This window comes from Diadema antillarum, unplaced genomic scaffold (assembly GCF_040938485.1).
Source record: "Diadema antillarum isolate AM-2024a unplaced genomic scaffold, OU_Dant_1.0 scf00000170, whole genome shotgun sequence".
In the NCBI taxonomy this organism is placed as follows: Eukaryota; Metazoa; Echinodermata; class Echinoidea; order Diadematoida; family Diadematidae; genus Diadema; species Diadema antillarum.
In genome coordinates, this window is record NW_027271059.1 from 2588984 (window position 1) to 2614672 (window position 25689).

The following is a 25689-nucleotide window of genomic DNA, read 5'->3' on the forward strand; positions in this document are numbered from 1 at the left end:
TTTCACGTAGGGTGTTTGCTAAATCGTAGTGTATATAGGGCCTATCTATGACTTGTGCGATTGTTTTTGTGCGTTTGTTTGTGGAGAGGGCACATCACACTCTTCTAGATAAACAATTGTTTATTTTCTTGTGAGCACTTCAGGGGCGGAACCAGGAATTCCGAAACGATGGACGCCTTTGCAAAATTAAAGGGGGGGGGGGCACACGCACCCATCCGCATTTTTTCTTTTAATTTCTTTTGTTTTAACGAAAATTAGAGGGGGAAGGGCGCACCCGGTGCGCTTCCCCCTGGATCCGCCGTTTTTAGTTTTGTCAGTATAACGACGTACATACCAGACATTGCCTTGTTAGATTTTGATCCACGGTAATTTCACTTGTCTGGTGGCTTCTTTCACGAGCATAATTATGAAAATACGAATCTGATTTCATTTATGTGTACATGATTTCAAGCAGTCCAAATGTTCATTCTTGTGTTTAAAGTGATGTTATTTTGTTAAGTGATCTCAGATGTTAAGTAATACAAAATTTACTTGGAATGTATACAGTGCTCATGTCGTTCTGTTTATTAAAAGGCTGAATTCCCTTTTTGATGTAAAAGAACCAGTATCTGGAGGTTATTAAACCGGGCAATTCATTTCACTTGAATTTAATTATATAGGAAGAACGTTGCGATTAATGCTTTTTTTTCTGTATTCGAATTTTGTTCAGTGCCACAAAATGTAAGTTCACAAAATCAAAACAAAACATTGTACATAGACAAACTACATTGTACACAAACATTGCACAGAGATACAATGTCATATTATTATGATGCATTTGAGCAAAACCGAAAACCGTGATTCTCTTTTATTTAAACACACATTCTTGCCAAGTTCTCCCATACTAAGGACACCATTGTTTGCTCAAGGCAATTGGGCACAGCTAACCACTTGTTTCTTGAAAGAAAGGAAGGAAAAGAATAATGTACATATAGGCCTAAAGGTGTTTAAGAATGCACGCAATAAACATAGAGTAATACAAACAGGACTACGGGTTTACTACATGTAAAATATAAAAACGAAAAATAACAAAACAAATGACCACAAGTAAACAGACTATCAAAATCGCAGTCTTTGCAATAATTTACTAAACTTAGAGTTATGGCGGACTGAACCACTCAACTCAAATATAACTAAGAATGTGGTAGGGGAGCAATATAAGCCCTACAACTCTTTTTGAACAGCTTTGAAGACTTACATTTTGATTAAGATCCAACTCTGTGTAATCACATTACTTGCTGGTGTTTAATGCACGATCAGTTCTTATTCAATTTCTAATTTTATATTATGACCTGCCTTGATTTCACTGCCTCGACATGAGCGAGTCGGGCTCCTGTTCAACTTAAAAAAAAAGAAATGAAAAGCATACTTGTTTTAAGACTAGGAAGCCAGATGCGTCATGATTTTAGAAACCATTCGACTTTCAACAATGGACCTGTTTACATCGCATATTCAAGCGCCACTTAAAGCAGTTATCACCAATCGCTACCCTTTCGTTACTGGCGGACCTGATGCCGGTCTCTGCGAGGAAAACACATTACTCTCTCTCTCTCTCTCTCTCTTGCTGCGCTAGTTTCCGCTGTTGTTTTTCGAATGTCATTGAACAAACCCCAAAGTTGCAATAGTCGGAATGTTGCCTTTTGCTTGCTTGTTTGTTTTTAGAATGATTGTGACTTCTAACGTGTTTTTATTTTATTTTTTTGTGTGTTTTATCTTAAATGCTGAGGTTAAAATGATATTAGCTAAACGAACTGCTACTGAGAGCCAAAGATGACAGCAGAGGATATAACAGCGTATAATTGATGTGGGCATGAACGTTCACAATTTCCACTCAAAACATTAGAATTATTGTTTCTGATACATGTTCAATCTCATCCGAAGTTGCCTTTCTGTCTGTCTCATCATGTATTATCGCTCGTATCAAGTATCAAATATCAATATGTTTACACGCATTTTAGTACTCCAAGCCTGAAACTTGTTTTTGAAATGGACCTTATTCATACGAAAAGAATAATTTCAAAGGTATACCTTCTGATTTTGAAATCTGCTTTATTTATTGTTAAAGGATAAATTCACCTTCATAGGCATTATTTTGAGTTTTGTGAATGCAGCAATATTTGTAGAACACGTCAATGAAATTTTGAGGAAAATCGGACAATGTGTTCAAAAGTTATGAATTTTTTGAAGTTTATGCTCAGTCACGTCTGGATGAGAAGACTACTACAGCTTGTGATGTCACATGTGTACAACGACATAAAGAAAGAATAAAGAAAATTCAACACATTTTCAGTTTTCTTGAATAACACAAGAACACTTGACTTCTCTCTTTCAGAAAGCAGGGGGAATAATATTGCCCTTTACATACCTCAGTAACACGTCAAAGAAATGTGTACTTTTTTTTTCTTCAAAAAGGAAAGTTTTCTCTTTTTATTTTCCTCATTTCGTTGTACTACGCATGTGACATCATACACTGTAGTAGTCTTCTCATCAAGCAGTGACTGTGCAGATGCTTAACAAATTCATAACTTTTGAACGGATTGTCCGATTTTCCAAAAACTTTCACGGATGTGTTCTACTAATGTTGTTGCCTTTACTCAATACACATCTATATGAAGGTGGACTTACCCTTTAAATCTTGCTAATTCATAGTTTTTGACCGTTTCCTACGCAAATATTCCATACATTCCAGAACTTTTACAACCAGATGGCAAGTCAGTGTGTCATGTGCTGATGGGAATTCCCACTTCATAGGATTGCGCCATGATGGAAGCAGCATTGCAGTCTTTATTGATGCTTTTATGGTTGATAAAAAATGGTATGTGGGCAGGGAGAGAGAGAGAGAGAGAGAGAGAGAGAGAGAGATAGAGAGGGAGGGTCAGTTGGAATTCGCTATGAGAGAGGGAGAGAGAGGGAGACAGATAGAAGAAATAAAGAAAGAGAAAGAAAGCTAGCATGATAGAGTGGAAGAAGTAATAATGTGTTGTCTATTTGTCGCTCTGATGGAATGTTCATAAACGTTACTTGTTATTTTAGGGGAATTAGGGAATCGTTGCAACCGTGAGAGACATTATGAAGATACTTGTTTGGACCTGCCCAGTGAGTTGTAACTTTCTGACAACCACTTAACGCGAGTTGCATTATAACCATGTTATGTATATACAGGGCGCCATTGTAAAGCAGTTAGCAAACTGAATGTGCCTACCCTGTATTTTGTTAAAGAAAACATGAATGAATAGATATATAAATAAAATTTAATAAAGAAATAAAATGTTAGTTTTAACACCGTACACTGGAATTATGTTAGAGACTTGCTGTATCAACGATAAGTGTTTAAATTGTGCCGAATGTGCACAAGAAATTTATTCGATTTGTAGTAAAACATTTGCTAGATTAATGTTTAAATTTTATGGATGAAAATTAGACGGGAATTTCAAATGATATGTTGGGTGATGTGTTGATACCAACATCTCTTGCCCGTTGAAATTGTGTGTTTCTTTTTCATTATGCCAACTTAACGTTGATGCAAGAAGTGATGTCGGTTGAAGATCTTTCGAAGGTGATGCACACACATACTCACACATACACTCACACAATCCATCTTGGAAAGAATGAGGGATTCCATATACATCTAACTTAAACAAAATATATTTAAAAAGTTTATCCAATTCGAAGGAGCTACATCTGCCGCAGTAACTCCATAGTCACTTCCCGGCTTCGGACCAACACAGATTGAGTACATCGTTGGAAAATGACGTTGGTTTAACAAGATCCAACACGTACTGTGTCAAAGTTTACCCGACCTCGGCTCAACGTTCGTTTCCTCCACCCCTTGAGAGAGTATAGCTTGCGCAACGATAAACTGGTGGGGAATCCCAGTCACAATATTTCCACACTAGATCCGATCGTCACGGTCTTCAAGTACAGTCAACAGTGATTCGCTGCTTGACTCCCCGAAAAAAAAACGAAAAAATCATGAAAAGACAAAAAGAAAGAGAGGGAGAGAGAGAGAGAGAAAGAAAGAAAGAGAAAGAGAGAAAGAGAGAGAGAGAGAGAGAGAAAGCGGGAATTAAAAAAAAATAGAATGCATCCGACAGAAAAAAAAGAAACGATTTTGTTTTTGGAAAAAAATACCAATATAAAAAAAAAGCATCGAGGCAAATCTTAATATATCTGGGTTAAAATTGCGGGTAGCACAATATATGGACTAATATTTGGAATGGGAATGTAAGAAACAATGCGGAGGGAGGGGCGTGAGCTTGACTCACTCCACTAATTTCTACAAACTGCGCACCATTCTTTCGTGGCACCATGGAAATCATTCTCGTGGTACATTATAAAAACACACAAACTGCGAGATAGAGTGATGAATGATGAGTCTTATAAGATCTCTCTCGTTTATAAAGGTCTCTATGGTATATGAAAAGCTCGCAAAATCCTACATGCGTGTAACTTAAAAAAATATTCCTTTTCCTCTTCTAAACTGTATTATAGTCAAGTCACGCTACATCTAGACGTGCTGTAGGCCTATTACATGCTTTGCTTCTTTGGTTACTCATTCATTGGCCAATATGGTGTGGCATAACCTACGTAATATACATTCACTGAAAAATGGCATTGCGTGCTTGTGCGTGAACGTGAATGATATAATAATGTCAGTAAACTGCCTCAGAAATATTGTGTTTGCACTGTTCGTTGGTCATTAACGTTTTATGACCGTTCTGGAAGCCGAACTTTCTTTGATCATAACGAATATCATACGGATTGGAATACACTGTACTATGAGATTACCATAGTAGACTTCAGTCCCTGAACACGACACATTAGTGTAAAATTACAAACATTGCGCTTTCTCATTGTACAATGTACAATGTACCTTTGGATGGCATTCAGGTGAATACACGTTATACGCATTCATGCAGTACTGACCTTGTTCACGAGTTATGATTAGGCCTATTGTCTGACGGCAAGAGCAGCACGTTGAGACATTTCACGTAGGGTGTTGCCAAATCGTAGTGTATATAGGGCCTATCTATGACTTGTGCGATTGTTTTTGTGCGTTTGTTTGTGGAGAGGGCACATCACACTCTTCTAGATAAACAATTGTTTATTTTCTTGTGAGCACTTCAGGGGCGGAACCAGGAATTCCGAAACGATGGACGCCTTTGCAAAATTAAAGGGGAGGGGGCACACGCACCCATCCGCATTTTTCTTTTAATTTCTTTTGTTTTAACGAAAATTAGAGGGGGAAGGGCGCGGCACCCGGTGCGCTTCCCCCTGGATCCGCCGTTTTTAGTTTTGTCAGTATAACGACGTACATACCAGACATTGCCTTGTTAGATTTTGATCCACGGTAATTTCACTTGTCCGGTGGCTTCTTTCACGAGCATAATTATGAAAATACGAATCTGATTTCATTTATGTGTACATGATTTCAAGCAGTCCAAATGTTCATTCTTGTGTTTAATGTGATGTTATTTTGTTAAGTGATCTCAGATGTTAAGTAATACAAAATTTTCTTGGAATGTATACAGTGCTCATGTCGTTCTGTTTATTAAAAGGCTGAATTCCCTTTTTGATGTAAAAGAACCAGTATCTGGAGGTTATTAAACCGGGCAATTCATTTCACTTGAATTTAATTATATAGGAAGAACGTTGCGATTAATGCTTTTTTTCTGTATTCGAATTTTGTTCAGTGCCACAAAATGTAGGTTCACAAAATTAAAACAAAGCATTGTACATAGACAAACTACATTGTACACAAACATTGCACAGAGATACAATGTCATATTATTATGATGCATTTGAGCAAAACCGAAAACCGTGATTCTCTTTTATTTAAACACACATTCTTGCCAAGTTCTCCCATACTAAGGACACCATTGTTTGCTCAAGGCAATTGGGCACAGCTAACCACTTGTTTCTTGAAAGAAAGGAAGGAAAAAAATAATGTACATATAGGCCTAAAGGTGTTTAAGAATGCACGCAATAAACATAGAGTAATACAAACAGGACTACGGGTTTACTACATGTAAAATATCAAAATGAAAAATAACAAAACAAATGACCACAAGTAAACAGACTATCAAAATCGCAGTCTTTGCAATAATTTACTAAACTTAGAGTTATGGCGGACTGAACCACTCAACTCAAATATAACTAAGAATGTGGTAGGGGAGCAATATAAGCCCTACAACTCTTTTTGAACAGCTTTGGAGACTTACATTTTGATTAAGATCCAACTCTGTGTAATCACATTACTTGCTGGTGTTTAATGCACGATCAGTTCTTATTCAATTTCTAATTTTATATTATGACCTGCCTTGATTTCACTGCCTCGACATGAGCGAGTCGGGCTCCTGTTCAACTTATAAAAAAAAAAATGAAAAGCATACTTGTTTTAAGCCTAGGAAGCCAGATGCGTCATGATTTTAGAAACCATTCGACTTTCAACAATGGACCTGTTTACATCGCATATTCAAGCGCCACTTAAAGCAGTTATCACCAATCGCTACCCTTTCGTTACTGGCGGACCTGATGCCGGTCTCTGCGAGGAAAACACATTACTCTCTCTCTCTCTCTCTCTCTCTCTCTCTCTCTCTCTCTCTCTCTCTCTCTTGCTGCGCTATTTTCCGCTGTTGTTTTTCGAATGTCATTGAACAAACCCCAAAGTTGCAATAGTCGGAATGTTGCCTTTTGTTTGCTTGTTTGTTTTTAGAATGATTGTAACTTCTAACGTGTTTTTATTTTATTTTTTTGTGTGTTTTATCTTAAATGCTGAGGTTAAAATGATATTAGTTAAACGAACTGCTACTGAGAGCCAAAGATGACAGCAGAGGATATAACAGCGTATAATTGATGTGGGCATGAACGTTCACAATTTCCACTCAAAACATTAGAATTATTGTTTCTGATACATGTTCAATCTCATCCGAAGTTGCCTTTCTGTCTGTCTCATCATGTATTATCGCTCGTATCAAGTATGAAATATCAATATATTTACACGCATTTTAGTACTCCAAGCCTGAAACTTGTTTTTGAAATGGACCTTATTCATACGAAAAGAATAATTTCAAAGGTATACCTTCTGATTTTGAAATCTGCTTTATTTATTGTTAAAGGATAAATTCACCTTCATAGGCATTATTTTGAGTTTTGTGAATGCAGCAATATTTGTAGAACACGTCAATGAAATTTTGAGGAAAATCGGACAATGTGTTCAAAAGTTATGAATTTTTTGAAGTTTATGCTCAGTCACGTCTGGATGAGAAGACTACTACAGCTTGTGATGTCACATGTGTACAACGACATAAAGAAAGAATAAAGAAAATTCAACACATTTTCAGTTTTCTTGAATAACACAAGAACACTTGACTTCTCTCTTTCAGAAAGCAGGGGGAATAATATTGCCCTTTACATACCTCAGTAACACGTCAAAGAAATGTGTACTTTTTTTTCTTCAAAAAGGAAAGTTTTCTCTTTTTACTTTCCTCATATCGTTGTACTACGCATGTGACATCATACACTGTAGTAGTCTTCTCATCAAGCAGTGACTGTGCAGATACTTAACAAATTCATAACTTTTGAACGGATTGTCCGATTTTCCAAAAACTTTAACGGATGTGTTCTACTAATGTTGTTGCCTTTACTCAATACACATCTATATGAAGGTGGACTTACCCTTTAAATCTTGCTAATTCATAGTTTTTGACCGTTTCCTACGCAAATATTCCATACACTCCAGAACTTTTACAACCAGATGGCAAGTCAGTGTGTCATGTGCTGATGGGAATTCCCACTTCATAGGAATGCGACATGATGGAAGCAGCATTGCAGTCTTTATTGATGCTTTTATGGTTGATAAAAAATGGTATGTGGGCAGGGAGAGAGAGAGAGAGAGAGAGAGAGAGAGAGAGAGAGAGAGAGAGAGATAGAGAGGGAGGGTCAGTTGGAATTCGCTATGAGAGAGGGAGAGAGAGGGAGACAGATAGAAGAAATAAAGAAAGAGAAAGAAAGCTAGCATGATAGAGTGGAAGAAGTAATAATGTGTTGTCTATTTGTCATTCTGATGGAATGTTCATAAACGTTACTTGTTATTTTAGGGGAATTAGGGAATCGTTGCAACCGTGAGAGACATTAGAAGATACTTGTTTGGACCTGCCCAGTGAGTTGTAACTTTCTGACAACCACTTAACGCGAGTTGCATTATAACCATGTTATGTATATACAGGGCGCCATTGTAAAGCAGTTAGCAAACTGAATGTGCCTACCCTGTATTTTGTTAAAGAAAACATGAATGAATAGATATATAAATAAAATTTAATAAAGAAATAAAATGTTCGTTTTAACACCGTACACTGGAATTATGTTAGAGACTTGCTGTATCAACGATAAGTGTTTAAATTGTGCCGAATGTGCACAAGAAATTTATTCGATTTGTAGTAAAACATTTGCTAGATTAATGTTTAAATTTTATGGATGAAAATTAGACGGGAATTTCAAATGATATGTTGGGTGATGTGTTGATACCAACATCTCTTGCCCGTTGAAATTGTGTGTTTCTTTTTCATTATGCCAACTTAACGTTGATGCAAGAAGTGATGTCGGTTGAAGATCTTTCGAAGGTGATGCACACACATACTCACACACTCACACACACAATCCATCTTGGAAAGAATGAGGGATTCCATATACATCTAACTTAAACAAAATATATTTAAAAAGTTTATCCAATTCGAAGGAGCTACATCTGCCGCAGTAACTCCATAGTCACTTCCCGGCTTCGGACCAACACAGATTGAGTACATCGTTGGAAAATGACGTTGGTTTAACAAGATCCAACACGTACTGTGTCAAAGTTTACCCGACCTCGGCTCAACGTTCGTTTCCTCCACCCCTTGAGAGAGTGTAGCTTGCGCAACGATAAACTGGTGGGGAATCCCAGTCACAATATTTCCACACTAGATCCGATCGTCACGGTCTTCAAGTTCAGTCAACAGTAATTCGCTGCTTGACTCCCCGAAAAAAAACGAAAAAATCATGAAAAGACAAAAAGAAAGAGAGGGAGAGAGAGAGAGAGAGAGAGAGAGAAAGCGGGAATTAAAAAAAAAATAGAATGCATCCGACAGAAAAAAAAGAAACGATTTTGTTTTTGGAAAAAAATACCAATATAAAAAAAAGCATCGAGGCAAATCTTAATATATCTGGGTTAAAATTGTGGGTAGCACAATATATGGACTAATATTTGGAATGGGAATGTAAGAAACAATGCGGAGGGAGGGGCGTGAACTTGACTCACTCCACTAATTTCTACAAACTGCGCACCATTCTTTCGTGGCACCATGGAAATCATTCTCGTGGTACATTATAAAAACACACAAACTGCGAGATAGAGTTCAGTGTTGTTGATGAAATCTTCAGAGGCGTTCCTGTTTTGCAGCCTTACGTCAAACTTTTCGTTCGCATTCAGGGCTGCCTGCATCCAGTACAACAAAAGGAAACTAACATAAATTAGGTGAGTCCATTTCGTCTGGTATTTGATAGGGCAAAGAAAATTTTCTCACATTGTGCCATTGTAAAATGTTGGAATAAGAGACATTAGAATTGTTAAACTTTTCTCAGGAATCACCTTCAGTAGGAATTCATCGGCATAGTTAGAGTGAGTACTTATTTCTTTTTCATTTTTTTTTTCTAAAAAAAGGGGTGAGGCGTCGTGGACTCTTTATTAGTTTTTTAAAGTGATATCATAAAATAAAGGGCTTTGTGAAAGATAATGCAGACAATACCAATGGCAAAAGGGTACCAATATGAACATGAGCGCTCTCTACCTGTGTAAGTACTATTTCTTGATAGGAGGAAAGCAAGACTATTTTTTAATGTAATCTTTGCTTACTTTGCTTTAATTTTATAACACATTTGAATGAATTGTGATTTCAGAATTTTGATGATAATTCATCTTCCACGTAGTCAGATATACCTATGATATTATTCGTAGACACCCACCATGCCTTAAAGGTTCGGTGTAAAAATGGCAGAGGTAAAAATGGCAGAGGTAAAAATGGCAGGGGTAAAAATGGCAGAGGTAAAAATGGCAGAGGTAAAAATGGCAGGGGTAAAAATGGCAGAGGTAAAAATGGCAGAGGTAAAAATGGCAGAGGTAAAAATGGCAGGGGCAAAAATGGCAGAGGTAAAAATGGCAGAGGTAAAAATGGCAGAGGTAAAATCGACAGAGGTAAAAATGGCAGAGGTAAAAATGTCAGAGGTAAATATGGCAGGGGTAAAAATGGCAGAGGTAATTTTGTCAGTGGTCGAAATGTCAGTGGTCAAAATGCTAGAGATAAAAATTTAGTCGTTGAAATGCAAGAGGACGAGGTAGAAATGACAGATTTTTTTTCTTCATGTTTCTGACACCTTTCTCGCAATACGCGCTTTTCGTGCCTTCTGAAATAAAGCACGGGGGAGACCGGGGAGAAATGAGACACGGGGAGAAATATGGGCACTCATGTAACTTGAAAAATGCTTGGCCAATCAACAATCCAATTACATCAGTAAAAAGATGAGCCTCTGTATAATACACCTGAAAATGGACATATTAACCACTATACAGCTCTACAGGTATCTTGTCAGTAAAATATCAAACTTACTATAGATCTGGTAGGTCCTATACTATGTTAATAGGTATTTTAACAAACTTCTGAAAATAAAATTGCTTGATAACAGACATGCAGGTATGAAAAATTGGCAGGGATCTATCACTGTTTCTGTTACCACTGGGAGAAATTTAATAAGGCAGTGTTACATATCTCCCCGCGGCACATGTAAATCCTATTTTGGTCATGATGATTATCCAATTTCTCTCCAGGTTGTCTCATTATGTTTCTCCCCGCTTGATGTCCCATTCCCCCCAAATTAGGGGTTAAACAAATCATTAATTACACGAAAATGTTTTATATATAAAGGGGTATCACTAAATACTCTTAGTGGGGCAGCTTAGCAAACCTATCGTGCATTTTGTGGTACAAGCACCAAATTTGGCACAAATGTTTAACATATTGCAAACATTTTCAGATATTGGGCCACTTGGAATTCTCTCTTTATGTCCGCCATATTGGATTTCAAAATGGTCGCCATTTGAAATCTACAGTTGCGATTATCTCTGGGTCTAATGGTGCTATTGACCTGATTCTGGTGTGTTCCGGGATTTACGCCCATTCTTTGGGGCAACAGCTAAGTTTGAAAGGCATCAAACATTTACATTTTTTCGTCTGCGGATTCGTTCAACAATGATTGAAAGAAATCCCATGGCAAACTATCGGTTTTTTCTCTCACTAGAACAGTTTATTGTTAAAGTTCATCTCCAGTTTTAATAGGCATAAGTTTGTAAAGTGACCACAATGTGTTCACTAAACTTCGAGATATTTGTTTTTGCGCCATGTGATACTTGAACAATGTAATAAAATATTTTGCAAGAGCTTACTTATGTCTGCCGATACATCTGCTGTAGTTTGTTTTTTGCGTTTTGTATTTTTACTTCTACATTATGTCGTGATCAGGCCTTCTGAGATAAAAAGGCTCCTACGAAACCTGAATGTGAGAAAATAGCATAGAACAGGTGAAAAATTAGCGGTTGCTTCGACTATGTCTCCTTCACTTCTTTACACTCAACAGTTCAAAAAGTGAAAAATAATGACAATTATGCTAGCCTGGACGTGAGCGGAATTCGTTTGTGTAAGAGTGTGTATGTGAGAGTATGTAGATCTGCGTATAGAAGTATAATGCTTATACCAAAAGTGGGTTTATCATTACTCTGAACAGACAGATTACGCCACTGCACCTGAATCAAACTCAGCTAATCTTTTTAAAACATAATTCAATAAACATTCTTCAAATCTGCAGGTTGGATTTGATAATTCGATAAATACAGTTTGCTATGGCTATAGGTTATCATTTAAAACCTCTTCATACGTTTATCTCTGACGAAATCGCTCTCATAACTTCTAACATTTTACCTCGACATTTTTACCTCTGCCTTTTTTACCTCTGCCATTTTTACCCCTGTCATTTTTACCTCTGCCATTTTTACCTCTGCCATTTTTACCTCTGCCATTTTTAGCCCTGCCATTTTTAGCCCTGCCATTTTTACCTCTGCCATTTTTACCTCTGCCATTTTTACCTCTGCCATTTTGACCTCTGCCATTTTGACCTCTGCCATTTTTACCCCTGCCATTTTTACCTCTGCCATTTTTACCTCTGCCATTTTTACCCCTGCCATTTTTACCTCTGCCATTTTTACCTCTGCCATTTTTACCCCTGCCATTTTTACCTCTGCCATTTTTACCTGGCACCGCCTTGGTTGCACATGAAAAGTACATGTGGAAAGAATGAAAGAAACTGGATGACAAAACCAGATTAAAACAAAATGTTAAAAAATGTTTTTCTCCTCATTTTCTTTCTGTCAACTCAGAATGGCGGCAACTGCAACGTTCATACTCCTGGCTACCTGCAGTATTTTCCTTCGACATGTTCAAGGTAGGAATCAAACACTGAGTACCTAGTATTTCCTGCTAAACAAATCGTTATCATATCGTTAAGTGGTAATCACAATAACAATATCATCCATCTGTGTGGACATGTGGGTAAGTGATTAATATATGAAGGTGATGCGTCATCACGAGTGCCAGATAATGTGAGGAAAATTATTTCTGTTTTGTTTCCTAGCAGATATTCCACAATTTAACTCCTACATAAAAAAGTTAGAGTTGACCATACATAGTTTTATATTTTGGTAGATAAAGCAAGCCTTCTTTTTTGCCCCTTATTGAATAAGAATGTTGAATATTTGACAATGTTCTACTAAATCATGTGGCATATTTATTTTCCCTTTGACAAATCAAATATAAATGTACATATATGTAAAGTTTATGTAATCTAAATACCTCTATTACTCCCAGTATTTGGAATAGGTGATCAGAAGGTGTTCTGAGTGGACTGAAGGTGATAGCTCGCATGGCCATTTTCTGACTAATTTAAAGACGAAGGCAGTTTAAATGAGATTTGCATGTACTCCCCCACACTTCAATTCCATATGTTGGACTGAATCAAAGATTTGTACAGAAGAATAAGTGTATGTTGGGGGACACAGTGTCGTAATTTAAAAAGAATACCAACCTTTCGTCTTACACATTGAAGTCAAATGACTATCAATGCACATTCCAACAAAAGATGCATCAAAATGAAAATGATATGGAACCTAGTCAGAAATGAAATTCATCTCTTTAACAATGTCATAATCTTTGTTGCAAGAACCTCGGCTACGAAGAGTAAATTGTCTTGAAAGTCATTCTCGTACAAGGGAATGGTATATCTTCGCACTGTATTATACATAAGATTAAAACAATTGTCTTAAAATACAAAACGATATAAAACAAGGGATTGGGGGATAGGCGTGACAAAGAATACGCATAACACACCAACCATGAGAACAGTTTAGTTTAAATAGCTACATGCTGATGATGAAGAATCGGGAAAAGATGAGCATAGAAATGCTTCTGAAAAGCTAATGATTCTTTGTAAATGAGAAATTGTGCCAGATAAAAAAAGGATTGCTTTGGAATGACTGAGTTTTAATTTGTTGTTGATCAGGTATAGTGACGTTGCCCCTATAGTGATGATGAACAACAACAACAACAACGACGACAACAAAATTTACAAGAACAACAATTTTTACTTGTATTTTAAATAATCCTGTGAGCGAGTGTTTTCTTTACTTCTTCTGTTTTTTAATTCGCGACCTACAAAATTCCAAAATTTAAGGTCTGTTTCACACGAGACTATAATTAGACCGCGTATGAGGACAGTTACGGAATGATTTGTTTTGAGAAACCTGGCGATAAATTGAAGTCTTTTACTCTTTGCGATTCTGAACCCAAAGAATGATATAGGCCTATGCGAATTAGAAGAGGGCAACTCTGCAAATAATATTATACAACCTTCTCTTTTATCGAACAAAATTGGATGGGCGTTTTCTCCTTCATGGGATCCCTCTGTAAGGTAAAGTAAAAAAGAACAGAGTCATTAAAGAAGAAGGGGAAATGTGCTGCTCTGGCTGCGCTTAAAAATTTGTTAAGAGTGCCAGGTTTTAATGCGCAATTATGTAGCAGATTCTGTAGCAGTATTATAGTCTCTGAGAAAATTATCATCCAAAATACAAATGCAATTTCAGGAGAACCCAATCTTGCCAAGGTTGTCCTGGAGAGCCTTGATGGTATATAATGCGAGGGTTGTCCAGGGCTTCACGACGCACTCTTCGAGCAAGACGTGGGGAGGATATCTTGGGCTTCCGACCACTCTTCCCATCGGTCTTTACAGTGTGAATATTGTTTTGTGTCGTTGCAATAGGCACTGTGAAAAGCTTGGATGTGCATGATTTTATTACCCTTCCCATCATTCTGAGCATGTACAATGCACATTCGGCGATCTTCATAAAGTTCTGTAGTCTTTTTCATATATTATTGACATGAACTGAGAAAGGCTGCATTGCCTGAACATAATTTGGACTCTATGCAACAAAATCCAGTCCAGTTGAATTTTCTTTGCGGGTTTCAATCCCGAATGTAAGGAAATAATTATTAACTGCAGACCATGAAAACAACTTCAAAATCGAATTTCTTGACCCAGTAAACAACTAAAGCTGACTTTGTAAATGATTGTAAACCTTTTATGTTTTCAATTGCAAGAGGGCGCCCTTGACCAGAAATATTGATTTTCTCAGCCCTCAGCAAGTGCAATTCTATTAGCAAGCACTATATGCATTATACCTGCTATGTTGGCCATAGCACTTTCAAATTACCTGTTATAGATACAATGGCTTGACCGCCAAATGACCTATAGGGTTACCTTCAGAGGATATTAAAAACACCACTTGACCCAGAAAACTTCTATAATTGAATTTGTAAAAATTAATGAATGTACTTTCTCATTTTTTAAGTGACCTTTAAACCTATATATGGCGGTCATATTGTATTTCGTTGCTTGTAGAAGAATTTGAACCAAGTAGTCTCTTGCGCCATCTACTACTATGGAATTTCCCGTCGTGTGTGAGGAACTATTATGCACATCATCAATTTCGAGAATTGAAACAACGCCCCCTAAAAAGACAACAACAACAACAACAACAACAAAACCGGGAAAAAAAGAACAAGGAAAATCAATCCTCTTCTCCTTAATAGTCCGGGAGCCAGCGGGGGTCAGCCTAGCTGAAAAGGTTACCAATTTTTATGTATATAGCAATTTAGTACATATGCCCCTAAGTATGGAAATGCACGTCTGGCTGGTCATCGGTGGTGGGTGTGGCCAGGAGGGCCAAAAAAAGGACCCCTCAAAATCAGGCTAGCCTAGCTGGAAAAGTAACCCCATGAAAACAATTGGAACTTGTTCGTTACACTTACAGGATAAATGAATGACCATTGCCAGACGTTTTAAGTGGTGGGGGGTAGCCGCCAGACGCTCTTAAAGGCCCAACTCCAGCTAGGCTAGCCTAGCTGAAAAAGTAACCTCATGAAACCCACTGGAACTTGTTCGTTACACTTACAGGATAAATGAATGACCATTGCCAGACGTTTTAAGTGGTGGGGGGGGGGGGGTAGCCGCCAGACGCCCTTAAAGACCCAAATTTTTCCAGCTAGGCTAGCCTAGCTGAAAAAGTAACCTAATGAAACCCACTGGAACTTGTTCGTTACACTTACAGGATAAATGAATGACCATTGCCAGACGTTTTAAGTGGTGGGGGGTAGCCGCCAGACGCCCTTAAAGACCCAAATTTTTCCAGCTAGGCTAGCCTAGCTGAAAAAGTAACCTAATGAAACCCACTGGAACTTGTTCGTTACACTTACAGGATAAATGCATGACCATTGCCAAACGTTTTAAGTGGTGGGGGGTAGCCGCCAGACGCCCTTAAAGACCCAACTTTTTCCAGCTAGGTTAGCCTAGCTGAAAATATAACCTAATGAAACCCACTGGAACTTGTTATTTACACGTACAGGATATCGTACGCATGGCCGTTGCCAGACGTTTTAAGAAGTGGGGGGGGGGGGGGGGGGGGTAGCCGCCAGATGCCCTCAAAGACCCAATTTTACCAGGTAGACTATAACCCTGGCTGGAAAAGTAACCTCCTGAAACCCACTGGAACTTGTTTTATGTTTGTATCTCACCTGATAAACACTGTCGACATAGTATTCTGGTGTTCTTTCAATAACTTTCCACACTTTTGAGCTATATAATGACCACCAAATTCACTCCTCAGATCATCTAATGATTGCTGTCAAGTGTTAATATTGGTGAAGTCCGACTACGTCAACAGTCAAAAAGTCAATGAACTAGGCCTTTGCCATTTGAAAATCTCTGTAATTACAAAGTCGATACGTGGACGAGACATCACTTCGCTTTTGCCTTGTTAGATGGTGAATATGTGTAAGCTTCCGTTTCTAATTCATACAGCACCAGCATACATGTCTGAGAATAGCGGTAAAGAAGATTAGAGTCTTTGGCAACAAGTGCAAAATTAAATTCTGTGCCTTATTTGCTAAACAAACGTGGTAGGAGGATAACGACCTGTTAGGCAATATGGCGGTACAATAGCTCTATATTATTAGTGTTACAGAATAACTGACAATGATGTAGTTCTGAAGCATACTTTTCATTAGATGCTTTTGCAATGACTCAATGTATACTTTTAATCGAACTAAGTACATATCCATGACTTGCTCATGAATTACGGCAGAACGATTCGGTGAGGAATGTTTTCTGTCATGTCATTACGGAAGAAGTGAACGTGTCAATATTTTGCTATTTGTTCCATAATTATTTCTGAAGTGGTTAAAGGTATTTTCCTAAAACATTTTTTTTCTTTTATATAATACACTGTACCTACGTTGTATCCAAATGCCTATTCGTTGAAAAAATGCGGGCCATGTATTCAAAGGTCAAAGATCATAGGTTAATGGAAGTAGGGCATACATTGTACAACATTTCACTAAGTTGTTGGTTTTGTTTTGTTTTGTTTTTTTTTTTGGGGCGGGGGGGGGGGGGCATGATTCAAATTAGTGTCCTAAAACCTTGTATAATACATGTATTTAGTTTTGTAGTCACGACTCTTGCTATGTATGATGCCAAACTCTTCCCGCTCATACAAATGCAGCCGTTTCAGGGAAATAATTATGATAATGATTGGTAATGCTGAAGTGGTTCTACTATGTATAGAACAGAAAGTGAATTTGACAATGGTATATGATATCCGCAATTTACTCTTTGACAGGTTCTATCATCCGATTAATAATGTATAAATTGAATATACAGTAGTCCTTTATTCAGTAACTACAGGTTAAGTTAGATAAGCTGCATTCATTTTGCACGCGACCATGGCGTTATAGCCAAAGATGATTGAATTCTGTAAATCTCTGTGTGCCTGCACAGGATTGGAAAACGAAACAACTTTCTGCGTATAGAACAACGAAACAGAAACTGGTGCATGCATTATTCTCAGTCACTTTGTTATGCATAATGATGGTTTTCTCATCACAGTTCCGGAATCTCAGCTCGAGGGACTCGAATTGATCCCAAATCAGTCGGCATGCGTATATCACCCAAAACAATATCTGAACACAATTATAACTGTAGTCCTCCATAGTCCGTATTGGTTGCCGATAAGGGACTGGTATCAAGTTTGATTTTCATATTATTTACAGTACCTTGTATTTTAATGTTTTCATCGAAATGCCCGTATACGATATGCGTATCTCAGTTAACTCTTTAAACCATAGTTGTAATCTACGTGCCAAGAATATCATGTTTTCAATAAGCGTGAACTCCAAGACATGTCGAGATAAGGGCTTTAAGACAAAAACGGTTTGGCATCGTCATTATAAAACGAATTCCCCTTTTACAAGACACGTTTTAGATTTTAGATAGAAATATGGATTCGTTTGAATGAGTGCATACAAACAGCTTCTTAAATCCTCTTACATTTTGTTTTTAAGATATGGTGTATACTTTAGAAGTGTAAGAAGCATGCTCTTGTTTTAGAGGCTTTGAGTACTGGTAAGAAGCATATGTTATTCTTATAGATTATGTGAATAAGTACGCATTCAAGACCGTTTTGAATAAAACGTATCCAGACAACTGCATATCATATTTTCACCTCTTCCTTCATGCAGATGTATACTCTTGCCGAGAAGGTTAACTGTTTGATAGATATAGTGCTCACCTTATTGAAAAGGTAATTGGGTAAATTTTTGGTTTCAGTATATTATTCAAACACAACTAAGTTAACTTTTACATTAACATTTTCACAACTCACAAATTCCACACGCACACACATTTCATGATTCTCAAGATTCAAGTTACACTAATCCTATTTACTTTGCAGAGTGCAACAACAACATAAGTTATATACTGAGCAAATAGGCTTACATCAGTTCGCACTATTCAAGGTTTAGAGTAGTTAAGGAACTAAATCGTACCCGATTATGTGATGCTAAGTTGCACCTTGAGATGATGGGCAATATTGCCCCTATAAAGGAGGAGGCAGTGACACTGACTTGCTCTTTTAAAGGAGCAATTTTGCAGCAGTCATAGAGCAATAAGCACCACATAGGTGCAACGTCATACCAATAAGGCACAAGATTGCACCCTCACGAGAGGGTACATTCTTGCATCCTTCGGGCATAAAGTTGCACCTAAAGGTACGAGGTTGCGCCTTTTTCAAGGGGGCAAAGTTGCTCCCGAGGGTGTAACTTTTACCCTTTCTTGCGGGTACAAAGTAGCACCCAAAGTTCCAAGATTGCACCCTCAAAACAAGGCACAATCTTGGAACTTTGGGTGTTTCTTTGCACCCTCACGAAAGGATGTAAAGTTGTACCAAGATGTAAAGGCTACACGGGGTGCTAGCACCACTTTGTGTGGGTGGAAAGATGTACCCAAGGGAACATTTTCGCACCCTCAATAAAGGGTTCAACTTTGCACCCTCTCTGCAGTATTATTTTATACACACGTGAATTCCTTGTTCCTGTGAGCTACGTTTAATATGAGCGTGACACAGTATTAGACACGTGTCAAGCCTTCGCAGACACAGAATTTTTTTCTTCATATTGTTTAAAGGTCATTTAAAACAAATTTGAATATATATTCATTTCTTTTAAGTTAAGAGGAGCAAATGTGGAGATCATGACCTGTGATACATGTTACGGGAAGTCTATATTTTTATGTGTACTCGTTTTTTTTTCATCTACAAGGAATTACCTATGAGCTAATTGGATAAAGAAACTGAGCATTCCTTTTTTTTTCATCAGTTAATGTCAGTGCTGGTGTATTATTCTTGAAAAGTTGGCATCTAAATGTCCTCCAAACCAAGTACTTACTGTGTAAAATTATATTCCTGTGAGTTACGTTTCTTATGAGCATGACAGATCTGTAGACACGTGTCATAGTGGTTACAAACACTAAGTTTCCTTTGCTTTCATCGTCATCAAGAAGCGATTTTGAACAATTTCAGATGTTCTGTTTTTTTTAATTTCGTTACGAGAAGGCAATAATGATTACATGTAAAACATGTTAAGGAAAGTTGATAGTTTGGTTATTTTATCATTACTCATCTTCGTCTTCTCAACAAGAAGATGATACACATAAGCTCATTTGCTAAAGAAGTTGAAGGATGTTTAATTGCTGGTAGCCACGTGATAGGGGCTTTTGTCATTTTGTCATTTTACATCTTAATCCCTCGAAACTAAGTACATGCAGTATTAGTTTATAGATAACATAATATTTTTGTTGTTGCTGTGAGCTTATTCATATGACTTTTAGACATGTTTCTCATATGTTTCTGTCATATGCTTTACTGAAGAACAGCAAATGTTGAGTTTATTGGCAAGAGAGGTTGATCATTACTTTACATTTAAGTTCATTGAAGTGCCGGAGCATAAACTTGTCTTGAAATATTAGCATCCAAAACCCTCCAAACCAAAAACGTGCAATACTAGACACGACAGGAATTCCTTGTTGTTGTGAGTTATGTTTCTTAAAAACACTGATTTTTTTTCTGCTTTTGCAATGTACTATGTTCAAAAACACTCTTGAACAATTTTCAGATTTCGTTTCTTTCTTAAGAGAAGAAAACGGTGAGGTCATGTGAAGCATGTTCCTATAAGTTTTATTTCGTTAATAATTTTTCTTTACCCATCTCCTCAACCGTAAGGTGATACGGTACCTAAAAAGTCATAGGCCAAAGGTGTTGAGCTTTACTTCCCCTTTTTAAAGTAAATTTAAGAGCTGGGGCATTATTTTTAAAAAGTTGGCATTTTAAGCTATGTACACCGAGGACGAGTCTTACTGAATGGATTTCTTGTTGCAGTAGAATTGTATTTTTTATGAGCTTGATGGAGTATTAGACAATTGTATAAAGTGTTTGCAAAGACTTTTAATGTATTCCCTTTTGCTAATGTCCAAAGAGTTCATTTGCCAAGTTTTGATTGTCTTTTGTTTTAATCATCAGGGGTTTGTTTTATCATGGTCATAGAGGAAAGAAACTTAATTATAAAAAAAAAGCCTTCATATAAGAAGAGATACTGTAGGACACAATTTCATCAAAAGTTGTGATTTTCAACATTTCCAAAATGCAATTGATGAATATTTCTCCCCAGGGCACAGAAAGAAAGTAGTTTTTGATCTTGTTTTTTTTTTACGTCAGTATGTTATAATACCCGCGGGTTTACGCCCATCCCACCAATTTCCATCCGGATACTGTACCCGGCCCTGTTTTTTGTTTTTTGTTTTTCATTTTTGTTTTACACTGCAAAGAAAATGAGAACACTGATGTTTGAGAAAAATCCCGACATGTTTGATTGGGCAATTCTTTTTTGATATCTATTATTCTTTCCAAATAAGTTTTTTTGGTTATCACTGAGGACAAATACAGATACCATATTTCTTCTACCAAAACCACAGCACTGTATATTCTCATATTTCTACAGTATTTCGTCTCAACACTTGCCCTATTGATATTTCAAAGCATGTTTCCCTGTGCGCTCAAGAAACTCCCCCATTAAAGGAGACCTCCGGGTGATTCTCAGATTTTTACATTTGTACAACTATGAATTAGTTATACTGAGGACAGAGTTTCAGAATTTGTGATAATTGGGATGAAGAATAAGAATATTTTCAAAAAATAGAACAAATTGCAATGAACAAGGATGATGACATGGGAGAGTCACCATAAGAATGCATGAGTTGGGGCTCAAGGAAGCAGAACAAAAGAATAAGGCAATGAATAGATTATAGACAGGTGAACTCGCAAGCAAGCGGTATTGTTACGGAATTACACTGCTATCATTTCTGAAATATGTGAACCTTATAGCTGGTAAAATTGGGTCTTTGAGAGCTTCTGGGGGCTACGCCCCACCACTTAAAGCGTCTGGCAACGGTCATGCATTTATCCTGTAAGTGTCACGAACAAGTTCCAGTGGTTTTCATGAGGTTACTTTTTCAGCTAGGCTAGCCTAGCTGGAGTTGGGCCTTTAAGAGCGTCTGGCGGCTACCCCCCACCACTTAAAACGTCTGGCAATGGTCATTCATTTATCCTGTAAGTGTAACGAACAAGTTCCAGTTGTTTTCATGGGGTTACTTTTCCAGCTAGGCTAGCCTAATTTTGGGGGGTCCTTTTTGTGGCCCTCCTGGCCACACCCACCACCGATGACCAGCCAGACGTGCATTTCCATACTCAGGGGCATTAAAATTGCTATACACATAAAAATTGGTAACCTTTTCAGCTAGGCTGACCCCCGCTGGCTCCCGGACTATTACCACAACTGGACGGTGGTACGCACTGGGGAATTTAGTTAAATTGCAAGCTGTTAAAGACTCAAAAAACTTAAACTTTCTATTTTTTAAGATCGCATATCCCAGCATTTGCCTGCACGACGTTCCCGCGCAAGGGCACACAATTACACACCCCTACACGAACACACACCCACACGTTCACACACTGTTAAGAAGAAAATATTGCTCAATTTGTCATCAATCCGTTAGCAATGCAACTTAAAGGCTTTTTACACTTGCAAATTCTGTGGCTAAGGACCCCCATCCCCACCCATACCCCCTTAGCCCCACCGTTGGTACCGGACTTTCCTTAGCACGCTTTCTGTTTACACTCGTTTTTGCCAAAGTGGGCTAGCCCCACCGATAGTCCCGTACTATCTGGCCCTGCAAAATAGCAGGGTTAGCACCGCAATTGCGGTGACAAGCAAACGAGTGTAAACAGAACGAAAAAAAAAATCGAGGCTAAGCGACGGAGACGCAGTTCGACCCCCACTGTAAAATCAGAAACGAGATAATAAAGTGCTGCCGGTGCGTGCGCGTAAGTGTACAGTTTACAGCGTAATCATGAATATGCATGTGGTTTGGAAAGTACCGGACTAAGAAATACGAGTGTATAAAGGTAAATTTTCTCCTTAGCCCCGGACAAGAGCTTAGTACGGGACTTTTTGGCGAGTGTAAAAAGCTGAAAAAATTGGTACGGGACTAACGATAGTCCTGGGTCAGAGAAAGTACGGGGTTAAGAAACACAGGTGTAAAAAGGGCTCAAGTCAACCTTTGCTTATGGTAGTGCACTTATTTTGTTTCCCCTTTTTCGTATACTGTCGCTTACTATCAAAAAATATTACAATATAAAAAAGAAAATACAGGAATAAAAAATAATATAAGAAACGGCGCAAGGTCTCGCTATTTTCTTTTCATTGACACCCGATTTTTATACTGTCACAGGTAAAACCATAACCTGCTGGAGCGGGTTGGACATTACGATGAGCTATGAACCAGGCTTTCCTGAGGAGTTCAGGGATATTATCAACATGATATTCCCTAAGAACGGAAGACCTCTTGTTGCAAAGGAATGTGACACGGATGAATGGAAATCAGCATGTGCCATACTCGATGTAAACATGACGATGTCCTATCCATTGGGTAAGTCGGTTTTTGTTTGAATTTCTTTGCCAAGAGGCAAATGCGTCCAGTCAGTCTGTGCCGTGTTTTTCGCGTTACTACTTTTAGAAATTTTTTGGAGGGATCCCAAATAATGTCAAGCCATGTATCTCTGTCAAAATTAAGTGTTTTTTACACTGTGTCCATTGTCCCCTCTGTTAGGTCGATGAAGCTAAATAGTTTTCTTCCACTGATTGGGAAAGGTTTTTATGAAGAAAATGACAAATATACTACATTATACAATTTAGCAATGAAGCTTTGCTGAGAAACATTTAATTTGATATTCTATAATTTCAGCATAAAAATGTGCCATAAAGTCAAAGCTTGCGCCAGAATATCAAATTACTGAAAGTGAGTTGGAAATAACTTTGGAAATACCTCAGACCATTCTGAGCATTTTAAAGATTTGCGTGCGTTATTACCCTAAATTTACGGGTCCGTAAAGCAAACAGTTTATGTATATAATCTTTTTAAGGAATCGATTCGAATTTCATCTAGAGTATTTTCATATCGTTACTTCAAGTCTATATGATTTAATGTGACGTCATTTAGGCTTTTCAAGTTGGATGTTTATGTGTGCGCCAATGTCAATTATATAACAGTGTCAATGTGCGATAAAAGTGTATAATGGTATCGAATCCATGGTGGCTCATTAGAATGTACCTGTGGTGTATCTTGTTTGTCTGTTAGTCTCGTCGCTGCTGGATTTGTAAAATTCATTTGGACTTTAGTCAGTTTCATCAACATCCTAACTCAGTATAAATTTATGATAACGTTTAATTTGACTAACTGATTGAGCAATATGCTGACGGGGTCATCCTTCGAGACCGACACTCACGATTCATACAGCCTATGGGTTACACGGCTCACGAGTCGTAGAGCCCATGAGTTCGAAACTACGCAGAAAAGGCTCACAAGACCGACGCTAAGCAAAGAAAGCCACGAAACGGACACAACGCAAAGAAGAACAGCGCCACCTATGAAATAACGGAAGCAACTAACAGCAAAGCCTGTAAATATCTGACACTGCTTGTTGGTTCCTTCGGTTCCGTGCGTCCTTTTGTTTGTCTAATAAAAGGTAAAAATCTTGAAATGGAAATGAAAGTTACAGCGTAATATTCCACAAAATGGTCAATGTCACAGCGGACACCTGTTTTTAAGATCGGGTATGGGGAGGGTAGTCATCAGCGAAGGTATGGATTTAGTATGAATTCAGGAAATAGCGTAATCTTCTACCAAAGTGTTCAGGAAAAATGATTCAGGAAAAGAAGATAAATCCATAAAACAGCCTTTTATTCCTCTTTTTTGTTCCCGTTTTAAGGAGAATAGTATTCCAAACACAAACCACGAATCAAGGATGCATCGCTGCAGAATAAAACGTTTCAATCAATTAAAATTCCGTCACTATAGTGATAGGAATGTACATTCTGGTATTTATATTATGTATTGTATGGTTGTTTCAATTATGTGCATGTATACACGTTGACCCGATTCGTGGAGAAGCTTGTTTTTATTGCCATAGCAAGAATCTATATTATCATCTATCTATATATGCCAAAGAAATTGTGAGGTAGGCTGAGTACCGAACACCTCTGCTATGGACATTCATGTCACTTCTGTCTCTGAAGAGACTTGTCCCGTGTTACTTCCTGACCTGCCATTTTTGTGGAGATAGGGCCTGGGAGGAATATTGACTGACTCCATTCTCATGTCAATGGACAATCACATTGCTACATGGAAGCTGTATGGTGGCTTTAAAGGGACATCGCAAACACAAAGACTTCGACAAAATTCACAATAATTTCACAATAAATTGTGGATATTTTCGCAATATTTTCAAAAATAGTTTACAATTTGTACGAAATATTTCTACAAAATATGAGAAGAAATTCCCATTTTTTCTCAAATATTTCACAAATTATTCACAAATATTTTAAAAGATATTAAACAAATAATCAACGCTGATGAAGGTGATGGGACAAACTATCATTTCCGAGGCGATCTGGATGTAGCTATCTTTCCGAAGCGCAGCTGAGGAAAGACAGCGTACACATTCAGATCGCCGAGGAAATGATAGTTTGTCTCATTGCCTGAAACTAAAAGTTGATTATTTGCTTTATATTCCACATCTAGGGTCCTAGAAATTCTCATTTTATTCCACATCTGAAACCGTTTTAGCTGTCTTTAGGTACCCTTAGGGCTTAGGCTACGTGTGCGCGTAGATGACAAAACAATGAATTTGCTGTGCGCACCGCGCGGCCCCGAAGTGAAAGTGCGTTGCATTAGCCGGGTTCACACGTACACCAATTAGCGGGATACAAATCTCGAGATTTGCATCGCGATCGTCATCCCGAGTTTTTTGCACGTGTGGACAGAAAAAACCCGAAAATTAGCGGGATAAGCATCGCGATGCTAATCCCAAGAAATCTTGCGCTGGTTCGTCAATTAGCGGGATAATTGGCCCCGCGCTGGTAAGTGTGAACGGTCGGGATTAGCATCTCGAGTTTTTATATCCCATCATGCAATGCGCACATCACAACAGCGAGGCCTCTGCGAAGAGGTCCTTCACCTCTATGGAGTGCAACAACAACAGCGCGCGAACCACACCACTGACGCGTAAAAGGCAAT

At 37.9% G+C, this 25689-nt stretch overlaps 1 long non-coding RNA gene across 1 annotated transcript; it reads left to right on the plus strand.

Annotated features, from left to right (window-relative positions):
- Window positions 1-9427: 9427 nt before the first annotated feature.
- LOC139722734 (uncharacterized) lies at window positions 9428-22910 on the plus strand. Its single transcript, XR_011710301.1, has 3 exons — window positions 9428-9550; window positions 12500-12564; window positions 22846-22910. It is a non-coding gene; the product is annotated as an uncharacterized lncRNA (long non-coding RNA).
- The last annotated feature ends 2779 nt before the right edge of the window (window positions 22911-25689 follow it).